Genomic DNA, 10,114 nt, shown 5'->3' with positions numbered 1-10,114 from the left:
ACCGAGCTCTGATACCACTGAAAGAATCAGTATGGCCCGGGAACATGACAAAAGCATAAATGAAAAAATTCATTAAAACGATTCGAAGGGGTTTTCTCTTTGAAACCTGGGTGTTTGGTGTTAGTCAAAAGTATAAAGGATGAAACAAAAGCATAAAAATAAAACATGTAACATTACCTTTTGTTTCTGTAGATGAGCAGCGAAGTGCGTTGTTTCCCTTTTTGCTCCTCTACCATCCACTTTATGATCCAAAGTAGAAACCCTCTAAATTGTCCATACCACACTAAGGAATATATATAGTTCTTTTTCTATTGCTAGGTAGAATAAAGAACAAGAAGAAAAACAACTCCAAACTAACACTGTTGTTTAGTGCTTTTGGATTGTTTTATGTTATAATTTGAATCCAATTCAATATAGAACAAAAAGGAGAATGTTTTTGAGAGAGAAACTCAGCAAATTCTGTGGCTCATTAGTTGGTTATGTATGATAGATGTGTAGTTTTGTATATTACATACAATTAAATTCAAAAGTCAATAAGTACCAAGTTTGCCTTCAAAGGCAACCTATACACACACATGCTAAACCTTCAACCATGATGAATTAACCATTCCATTATCTTCCTTATGGTGTGGAGTTTCAACCTGTCTCAAAGGGGTTTGGACTTCAAGTACGCATGAAGCATGATTTCATCAAATTAAATTAGGCCCAACTAAAGTCCATTAGAAAATTTAAATTAATTTTAACCCAACTAAGTCCAAAGATTCATTTAATCCAATTAATAAATCTAAGCCTAAACTCTAATTAATTGATTCAATCAATTAATTAAACGAAACCTAATAAATTAATACAATTAATTGAAAGGTGCTATTGATAGAATCGGTATGGCCCGAGAATGCGATGGAAGTATGAAATAAAATATTTAAAACCGGTTCAAATGGGTCTTCCATTTAAAATTTTTGGGCGTTTGGTGTTTGTCAAAAGCTTAATAATAACCATATAAACATGCTAGACATGTGGCTAGAGAATGAAACAAAATGTACAGAAACATATTATCAAACATTACCTTTTGTTTCTTAAGAAACACTGCAACGTGCATTATTTCCTATATGTTCTCCTGCTCTGTTCACTTGAGAATTCAGAGTAGAATTCCTCTAAGTTGTCCACACCATAAAATAGAAAAGATATAGTTCTTTTTCTATTGCTAGATAGAACAAAGAACAAGAAGAAAAACAACAACAAACACAATAATATTGTTTAGTGCTTTTGGATTGCTTTTGTGTTCTAATTTGAATCCAATTCAATATACAACAAAAAGGAGAACATTTTTTAGAAAAAATGGAGAGCAAATTTGTGGCTTTTGTGATAGTTATGTTGCATTTGTGTGTAGTTTTGTATATTACACACAATTGAATTCAATATTCAATACTTACTAAGTTTGCCTCCAAGGCTACCCATACAACCACATGCATATAACCTCCAGCAATAATGATGCATCATATTCGTCATGGTAAGAAGTTTCAACTCCATCGTAACTTGCTCCAACCACCCTCAAATGAGCTTGGACTTCATATATGCACTGGGCTCGATTTAATCAAATTAAATTAAGCCCAACCAAAATCTACTGGACAATAATTAAATAAATAAATTTTAGCCCAATTAAGTCCAAGGATTCATTTAATCCAATTAAATTAATATAAGCCCAAATAATAGTTAATTGATCCAATCAATTAATTACCAAACCTAATAAATTAATCTAATTAATTTAAAGGTGTTAAGTTCAAAAATTAATTAATTCAATTAATTAATTTTTGAGCCATCCATCAAATGGATTGCTAAATAAATGACCCAATCATTTATATATAGTCTCCTTGAATTAATTTAATCCGATTAAATTAATTTATTTCTTCTTGAATTAATTCCAAATTAATTCTACCAATTCCCTAGTGATTTGTGTGTGACTCTTAAGGTTCTCCCTCAGTCAGGCTTATGCTTGTGTCCAACACAATGATTAATTAAATTCAATTTAATTAATTTATTATCAATTAACCATTAATCAGAAATTTTAGTCACCATGGGTGGCCGTCTAGCAACGGTCCATGGCATTAGAGACTAAATGAATGTTGGCATCAACATTTAGGCTCTTGAGTACCATAAGGGTGCGGTCCTTCCATCATCCATCTCCCGATCTATGTCTAGGGCATGAAATTGGGCGTGGATTCCCATCCTGGACTAGATACTATGCTCGATAATTCGAGATATGTTCGCTCTATTGGTTAACATAGGAAAGATTCCCTACTCAACCAATAGATGTGGCCATCGACTCTACGAGCACGAACCATCTCAGACTACATAAGAGTCTCGATTGTCATTGACTGAAAAGTGACCGAATCTATCTTGGAACCCACCGTCCACACTGCATGTTCTGATTGCACTGAACAAGACTTGTAATGACCACATCCATGATACGTTCATCTTTCGTCAAATCCAAGATCAACCATCACATGCATGCAACTTCCATGGTTCCTCATGTCCAAGGACTAATCCCGTACTATTGGAGCTAGGAAAATCTAGTCATACTAACCAAGCGTCCAAGGCTTCCATATGATGACTTCTTGCGAGCCACTTCAGTCGAGTTGATAACCTTATCAACCACCCACTAACATTGCATATACGTCCAACGTTTGTTGGTGATGTAACATAGCACTCATCCAATAGATGCAATTTTAGTGCAAGTCTCAATAGGACTCTCGATGCCCAGTCTCGAGGTACTCATCTTGGAATGTTTCAAATCTAATTTCAGAAGTTGGTTTTATGGCCACCATCCAATGTGCGACCCAACTACATAGGTTGTACAATTTAGTTTTTGGGCTTTGTTGTAATGTTAAGCCAATAAATATAATCAGTGAGCACAACAAATATAATTTTCAGTTAATGAATACGCACTTTATTCACAAATACTGTTACAATTACACCAAAATTGTCAGAACAGATTACATAAAGGCCAATCCAATTGGCTTTCTGTTCACCTATTCTAACAAGCTTCTACTTGACCTTAAGGCCAATCACTCATTATTTTCAAACCCATCTTTCCAAGATGCTGACCATGAGCAATCTGCGACACCGACTTCGTTAATGGATCTGCTATATTTTCTGCTGATGTGAGTTGGTCCATCCGAACGTCACCTCTTCCCACCATCTCTCTAGGCAGATGGTAGCGTCTAAAAATGTGCTTGGTTCTGTGATGAGATCTCGGTTCCTTCGCTTGTTCAATAGCCCCATTGTTATCACAGAAGATAACTATTGGTTCGACAATGCTAGGCACTACATTGCAAGTCTTGGATGTAGTTTTTCATCCAAACCGCCTGCTCAGTTGCTTCCGAACACGCTATGTACTCAGCTTTAATGGTGGAATCTGATGTGGTATCCTTCTTGGAACTTTTCCAAGCTACTAGACCACCATTCAACCTGAATACAAACCCTGATTGAGACTTGGCATCATCCTCATCACATTGGAAGCTAGCATTATTGTAGCCTTTCAGAATTAACTCTCCACCACCGTAAACAAGAACACATCTTTAGTCCTTCTCAGGTACTTAAGTATAATCTTGACTATAGTCCAGTGAGCATCACCGGCACTTGCTTGATATCTGCTCGTTATGCTTAAAGTAAAAGCGACATCTGGCCTTATGTACTGCACAATATACTGTATGTTGCCTACGACTAAAGCATAGGGTATGTCCAACATTTTCCTAAGCTCCTCATCAGTCTTAGGAGACTGCTTCTTAGACAGCTTAACCCCATTCCTCATATTAAGGAATCCTCATTTGAAGTTTTTCATCTTAAATCTCTTGAAGACTTTCTCAACATACAAGGTTTGGGTTATTCCTAACATTCTTTTATATATATCCCGAGTAATCTTGATGCCTAAGATGTAGGAAGCCTCACCCAAATCCATCATGAAGAATTGTTAGACAACCATGCTTTAGTGTCACCTAACATCTTGACATCATTATCAATGAGCAAGATTCCGTCCACATAAAGCATTAGGAATGCAACTGAGCTCCCACTAATCTTCTTGTATACACAAGAGTCAAAGTCGTTCTTGATGAAACCATAACCCCGTATGACCTCATCAAAACGGATGTTCCAGCTTCGGGAAGCTTGTCTGAGACCATAGATAGACTTCTGGAGGTGGCAAACATTCGGCTCTTCTCCAACAAATCTGAAACCCTCCGATTGATCCATATAGATTTCTTCCTCAATGAACCCATTAAGGAAAATCATTTTCACGTCCATCTGCTATATTCCATAATCATACCATGCAGTTATGACGAGCATAATCCGAATGGACTTGGCCATGACTACGGGCGAATAGGTTTTCTTAAAATCAACCCCAGGTCGTTGAGTATACTCTTTCGCTACAAGCTTGTCCTTAAAGGTAGTAACCTCTTCGTCAACTCCAAGCTTACGTTTGTAGACCCATTTGCACCCAACAGGTTTAACACCCTTGGGTGGGTCTACAATGTTCAAAACTTATTTGAACTCATAGAGTCTATCTCGGATTTCATGGCCTCAACCCATTTTCCTGAATCGATGTCAGACATCGCTTCTCCATAGGTCTTTGGATCATTATCTAATTGACCAGTCAAACCCAAAAATCCATACCTCTCAAGCTGTTGGGATAATATGGTTGACCTTTAGAGGACAGGAATATCGTCAGTGAGAACTATACGCGCAGATGATGTCAGTACATCCATTTGAGGTGTTGCCTCACTGAATTCGTCAAGGAGGAACTCCTTATGTTGGGTATCCACTAGAAAATCTTTTTTCAAGAACACTGCATTTTGCGAGACAAAAACCTTTTACTCTGAGGGATCATAGAAATAATACCCCACAGTTTTCTTAGGATAACCCACGAACCTGAACAAACTGGACCTTGAGTCCAGTTTGTCTCCCACTAGTCTCTTGACATATTCACGGCTACCCTATACTCTCAAGTACTTGTAGAACGAAGGCTTGCCGTGCCATATCTGATATGACGTCTGGGCCACGGTCTTAGAGGGCGCCATTTTTAACAACTTGGCTGTCGTCTCAAGAGCATATCCCCAGAAGGATAAGGGTAGTTCGATACAACTCATCATGGACAGAACCATGTCCAACAAGGTTCAGTTCCTCCTTTCAGAGACACCATTAAGTTGTGGCGTTCCAGGAAGAATCCATTGAGAGAGAATTCAATTGCCTTTTAGGTAATCTAAGAATTCCACTCTTAAATACTCACTACCTCAGTCCGACCGAAGGATTTTAATTTTGGGACCAGTTTGGTTTTTGACTTCAAGTCTGAACTCTTTAAACCTTCCAAAGGCCTCGAACTTACACCTCAATAGGTAAACATAATTATACCGTGAGTGATCATCGGCAAAGGTTATGAAGTAGGAAAATCCACCTCTGGCTTGTGTATTCAGTGTCCCACAAACGTCTGAATGGATCAAATCCAATCGACCTTTGGCAAGCGTACTCTGTCCTACAAAAGGCTTCTTAGTCATCTTCCCTTTTAGACAAGACTTATAGGCTGGTAGGTGATACCAAATCGTCTTTCTCAAGACTTTTTATGTCTACCAACCTTTTAATCCTATCTTGAGAGATGTGGCCTAGCCTTACATGCCAAATCTGTGCGTTTTATTGATTTTTTAATTTACGTTTGTTTTTAGTAGTCATGACGAAATCATACTATTGGAGAATATAAATACCATTATGAAGTTTGCCTAGCAGATGTGAATAACCATTCTTCATCAAAAACAATTTTTATTGATCATAAACTCAAAACCAACATTGTCCAACAATGAAATGAAAATGATATTCTTGATCATGCTAAGTACATAATAGCAATCTTTCAATTATATCCTAACTTGAGCAGTGACAGCTAAGCGGACTATCCTTACAGCTTCAGCAGCAGCAGCATTGCCATCGCCAAGCTTCAGGACCACTTCGTCTTTACTTAGCTTTCTGCTTCTTTCCAACACCTGCAAATCATTGCAGATGTGAGTTCCACAGAGGGTATCCAATACTGAGGAAGTAGAGTTAGTTATCATGTTAACCTCAATAACAAATGTACCTAAACTCGAGAGGAGCTTGGGGCACTACCTCTTCCAATAGCCCTTTTCCTGGCAATGCATTCAGATATCATTTGCCCTTATGGACTTGGAACCCACCTTTCCTTTACCTTTTCCATCCGCATCGGGGCAACAGGAGCACTTGCAGCGGAATTTACCTTACCCTTCTTCCTCTTCCAGCATCTGCCCCTTTGCCTTTTGCTTAAGAGATTGAAGCCACCCCGATCGACACCGACGTTACAGACTTTTTGGTCATTGCCTCGTACTGGACCAACATGTCAATCAACTCGTGTACGGTCTTGTCAAGTCCATTCACAACGTATTTTATGACAAACGGGTCGTAAGAGGGAGGAAGTGACTGGAGGATCACGTTAATATACGTGTCATTATGAAGCCCAACTTGAAGATCCTCGAGCTTTTCCACGAGGGAAAGCATCTTGACCCCGTGCTCTTGAACATAGGATCCCTCAGTCATCTTTGTGTCTAAAAATGCTTTTGTGGCGGCATATCTAATATGCCTATCTAGAACCGCATAAACAGCTTTCATCCGAAGCAATATCGACGCAATATCATCATGCCTATCGTCCTATTTCTGGATATCGTTTGTCATTGATGCCAGTACGATGTTGCGGGGACTTTCTGGTTGTCCTCATGCCACCTTTCAAACGTCGCACGTTCTTCAGATGTGGACCCCTCCGGCAAGGTCTTAGGAAGTGACTTATCCAAAATATAAGTCTGGTTCTCGAAATCGAGGACAATCCTCAAATTTCTAAGCCAATCATTGTAGTTCGTTCCATTAAATTTATTTGTTTTCAAAATCATGGTTAATGAATACTTAGACATCTACATTCAAAATGTAAAGCAGAAATTTAATTGTAACATTAAATACAAGTTAAAGCTTGGTCTTTAGTCATTAACTGCTCCAACTAATTCTTCAAAAACCCATCACTCTCAAGTGGGTTTTGAGAAACCAATTCCTAGTGGGCTTGGGATCCACAAACACAATTTTCCATGTCTCACTTTTTCAGATTCACAAGGAAAATATTTTGTGAGAGGTAACCATTACCATTCTCATCCAATGAGATCCACAAGATATTTTGCCTCGCCTCTTTATGTGATCGCGAGGACTCCAAGCGAATCACATTACTCAACGTTAGGCCCAACCCATCAGCTAAATGAATATCTCAACTGCCGCCCCCACGACTCGTGAGACAAGGAAGCAGGAGCATATTCCATTTGTTCACAATAAAAGTGTAGCTTTCTTCTCCCAAATGTGCCACGACTCGTGAGACCACCAAAAGGGTAGAAGTAGCTTCCACACTACATTCTCGTGGATAGAAGGCTTGAAATTATCAAATCATTTGATTTAACTTTTTTTGGGCCTAATATTTAGTTGGACCATCAAAGTGAGAGTTAATGTTTCTTATGATCGAGACCCCATCATTATAACATTTTGCATGAAAAAGTTTTAATGATTAACGATAAACGCATTCCAAACACATCACAACTCAAAAATTAAAACATTTAACACATGCAAAATAAGCCTAACACGCCCCTGTTGGATGATCACAAGGCCAATCCTAACTGACCCACTGAGTCCCCCCATTGAGTCTATGGTCAATCTAGAGTGTGGCCTGACTATTACAAAATAGTAACCGATTATCATTGTAATGGGCCTTCCTCTTTGTTCTTCTTCCGCCGTGAGCTTCGTCTAACAGTCCTATGCCTTCATCTCCTTGGAAGCTTACATTTATTCAAAATAAATATAACCTCACATTTCTAACTACACTTATTACAACTGAAAATGGAAACACCAATCAGAAGTTGGAGGGTGTACCAAAGGGTGGAGAAAGGAAGCCTTATTATTCCAAGGTTAAAAATAAACCACACATTCGGCCAACGAGCTTTATGATCATCCCCATTGTTTATCCAATAAAATATAATTAACACATTTACATCAAATATAAACATGTTAAACAAATAAATATAATCCATGTATTTATAACGATTGATATCCACTATCAAATACAACAATAAAATATAATTAAATTAAGAAAGTAAAACAATGCAATTAAAACACGGATATCATCCATACATCCAATGTACAAATTTTCTTTTGTTTGTTTGAAAATCATTTTCAAATTAATATAAGGCACAATTTAATCTTAAAAAAATCTAATTTAACTAAAATTAAAATTAGCCAAAATTAATAATTTCAAAAATTTTCTGAAAGCAGAAAAATCTAATTTTGCGAAAAAACGAAACAAAATGGTCCACCCATTCGAAATAGCAGACGGTAGTCTGCTGCTGGCCACTCGCGCACGCAAGCACCCCTACCTGCACGCCGCCCACGCCCGCACGCTGCCACCCTGCTGGAATGCATGCCAGTGGGCGCGCGGTCAGGCCAGTGACCGGTCGGCAGGGCAGCAACGGCTAGAGTCTTCGTTTTTTAATATTTTGAATTTCTGTAATTAAAAAACTGGAAAAAAATCATGCATTTACAGAAAATCTAATTTTCATAAATGCTTTGATATCCATATTTTCTAAACATATAATCCTGCTTCAAATACATAAAACTGCTTTCCATAAGCAAATTAAACACGTTCATGCTCAACATATAATAACATGTTAATCCTAAAGCTACAACACCGAACTGGGCTTTGATACCACCGAAAGAATTGATATGTCCAGGGAATGCGATGGAAGTGTGTAATAAAAAATTTAAAATCGGTTCAAAGGGATGTTCCCTTTGAAATTCTCAAAAGTTTCATGTTTGTCAAATGCATAATAATAATAACATAAGCATGCTAGATATGTGTCTGGAGGATGAAACAAAAAGTATAGAAACATAATATGAAACTTTATATTTTGTATCTTTAGAGAAACTACAACATGCGTTGTTCTCTTTATGTTCTCCCATTTCAATCACTTGAGAATTCAAACTAGAATTCAAACTAAAATTCCTCTAAGTTGTCCACACCAAAAAATAAAAAAGATATAGTTCTTTTTGTATTGCTATATAGAATAAAGAACAAGAAGGAAAAGAACTCCAAATACAACACTATTATTTAGTGATTTTGGATTATTTTTGTGTTCTAATTTGAATCCAATTTAATATAGAACAAAGAGGAGAATATTTTTGAGAGAAAATGGAGAGCAAATTCGTGGCTATTGTGGTGGTTATATTGAATACGTGTGTAGTTTGGTATATTACATACAATTGAATTCAAAATTCAATAACTATTAAATTTGCCTCCAAGGCAACCTATACAACCACTTGCATATAACCACCAGTCCTGATGAAATAACTCTTCCATCATGTTTATCATGGTGAGGAGTTTCAACTCCTTAACTTGCTCCAAACCAACTCTCAAAAGGGCTTGGACTTCAAATATGCATTAGGCTCAATTTAATCAAGTTGAATCAAGCCGAACCAAAGTCCATTGGACAATAATTAATTAAATTAATTTTAGCCCAACTACATCCAAGGATTCATTTAATTCAATTAATTAAATCTAAGCTCAAATACTAATTAATTGATCTAATCAATTAATTAAGCCAAACCTAATAAATTAATTCAATTAATTTAAAGGTATTAAGCCTAAAAATTATTTAATTCTTGAGTCATCCATCAAATAGATTGCTAAATAAATGATCCAATTATTTATATATATTATCCTCGAATTAATTTAATTCGATTAAATTATTTGATTTCTTCTTAAAATTAATTCCAAATTCATTCCACTAATATTATAGTGATTTGTGTGTGGCTCTTAAGGTTCACCCTCAATTAGACTCGGGATTCTGTCCAACACATTGGTTAATTAAATTCAATTTATTTTCAATTAACTATTAATCGAAAATTTTCATCACCATGGCTAGCCGTCTAGCAACGGTCCATGGCACTAGAGACTAGGTCAATCTTGGCGTGAGCATTTAGGCTCCCGAATACCACACGGGTACGGTCTTTCCATCATCCGTCTCCCGATCTAAGTCTAAGGCAT

At 37.1% G+C, this 10,114-nt stretch overlaps 1 pseudogene; it reads right to left on the bottom strand.

Annotated features, from left to right (window-relative positions):
- Nucleotides 1-3,052: 3,052 nt before the first annotated feature.
- LOC148786895 (secreted RxLR effector protein 161 pseudogene) lies at nt 3,053-3,745 on the bottom strand (annotated as a pseudogene).
- Nucleotides 3,746-10,114: the final 6,369 nt, after the last annotated feature.

The sequence above is a fragment of the Sesamum indicum genome, linkage group LG9, assembly GCF_026168435.1.
Source record: "Sesamum indicum cultivar Baizhima isolate 11 linkage group LG9, ASM2616843v1, whole genome shotgun sequence".
Lineage (NCBI taxonomy): Eukaryota > Viridiplantae > Streptophyta > Magnoliopsida > Lamiales > Pedaliaceae > Sesamum > Sesamum indicum.
The sequence above is the reverse complement of the archived record's forward strand: the minus strand, read 5'-3'. Positions and strand labels throughout refer to the sequence as shown.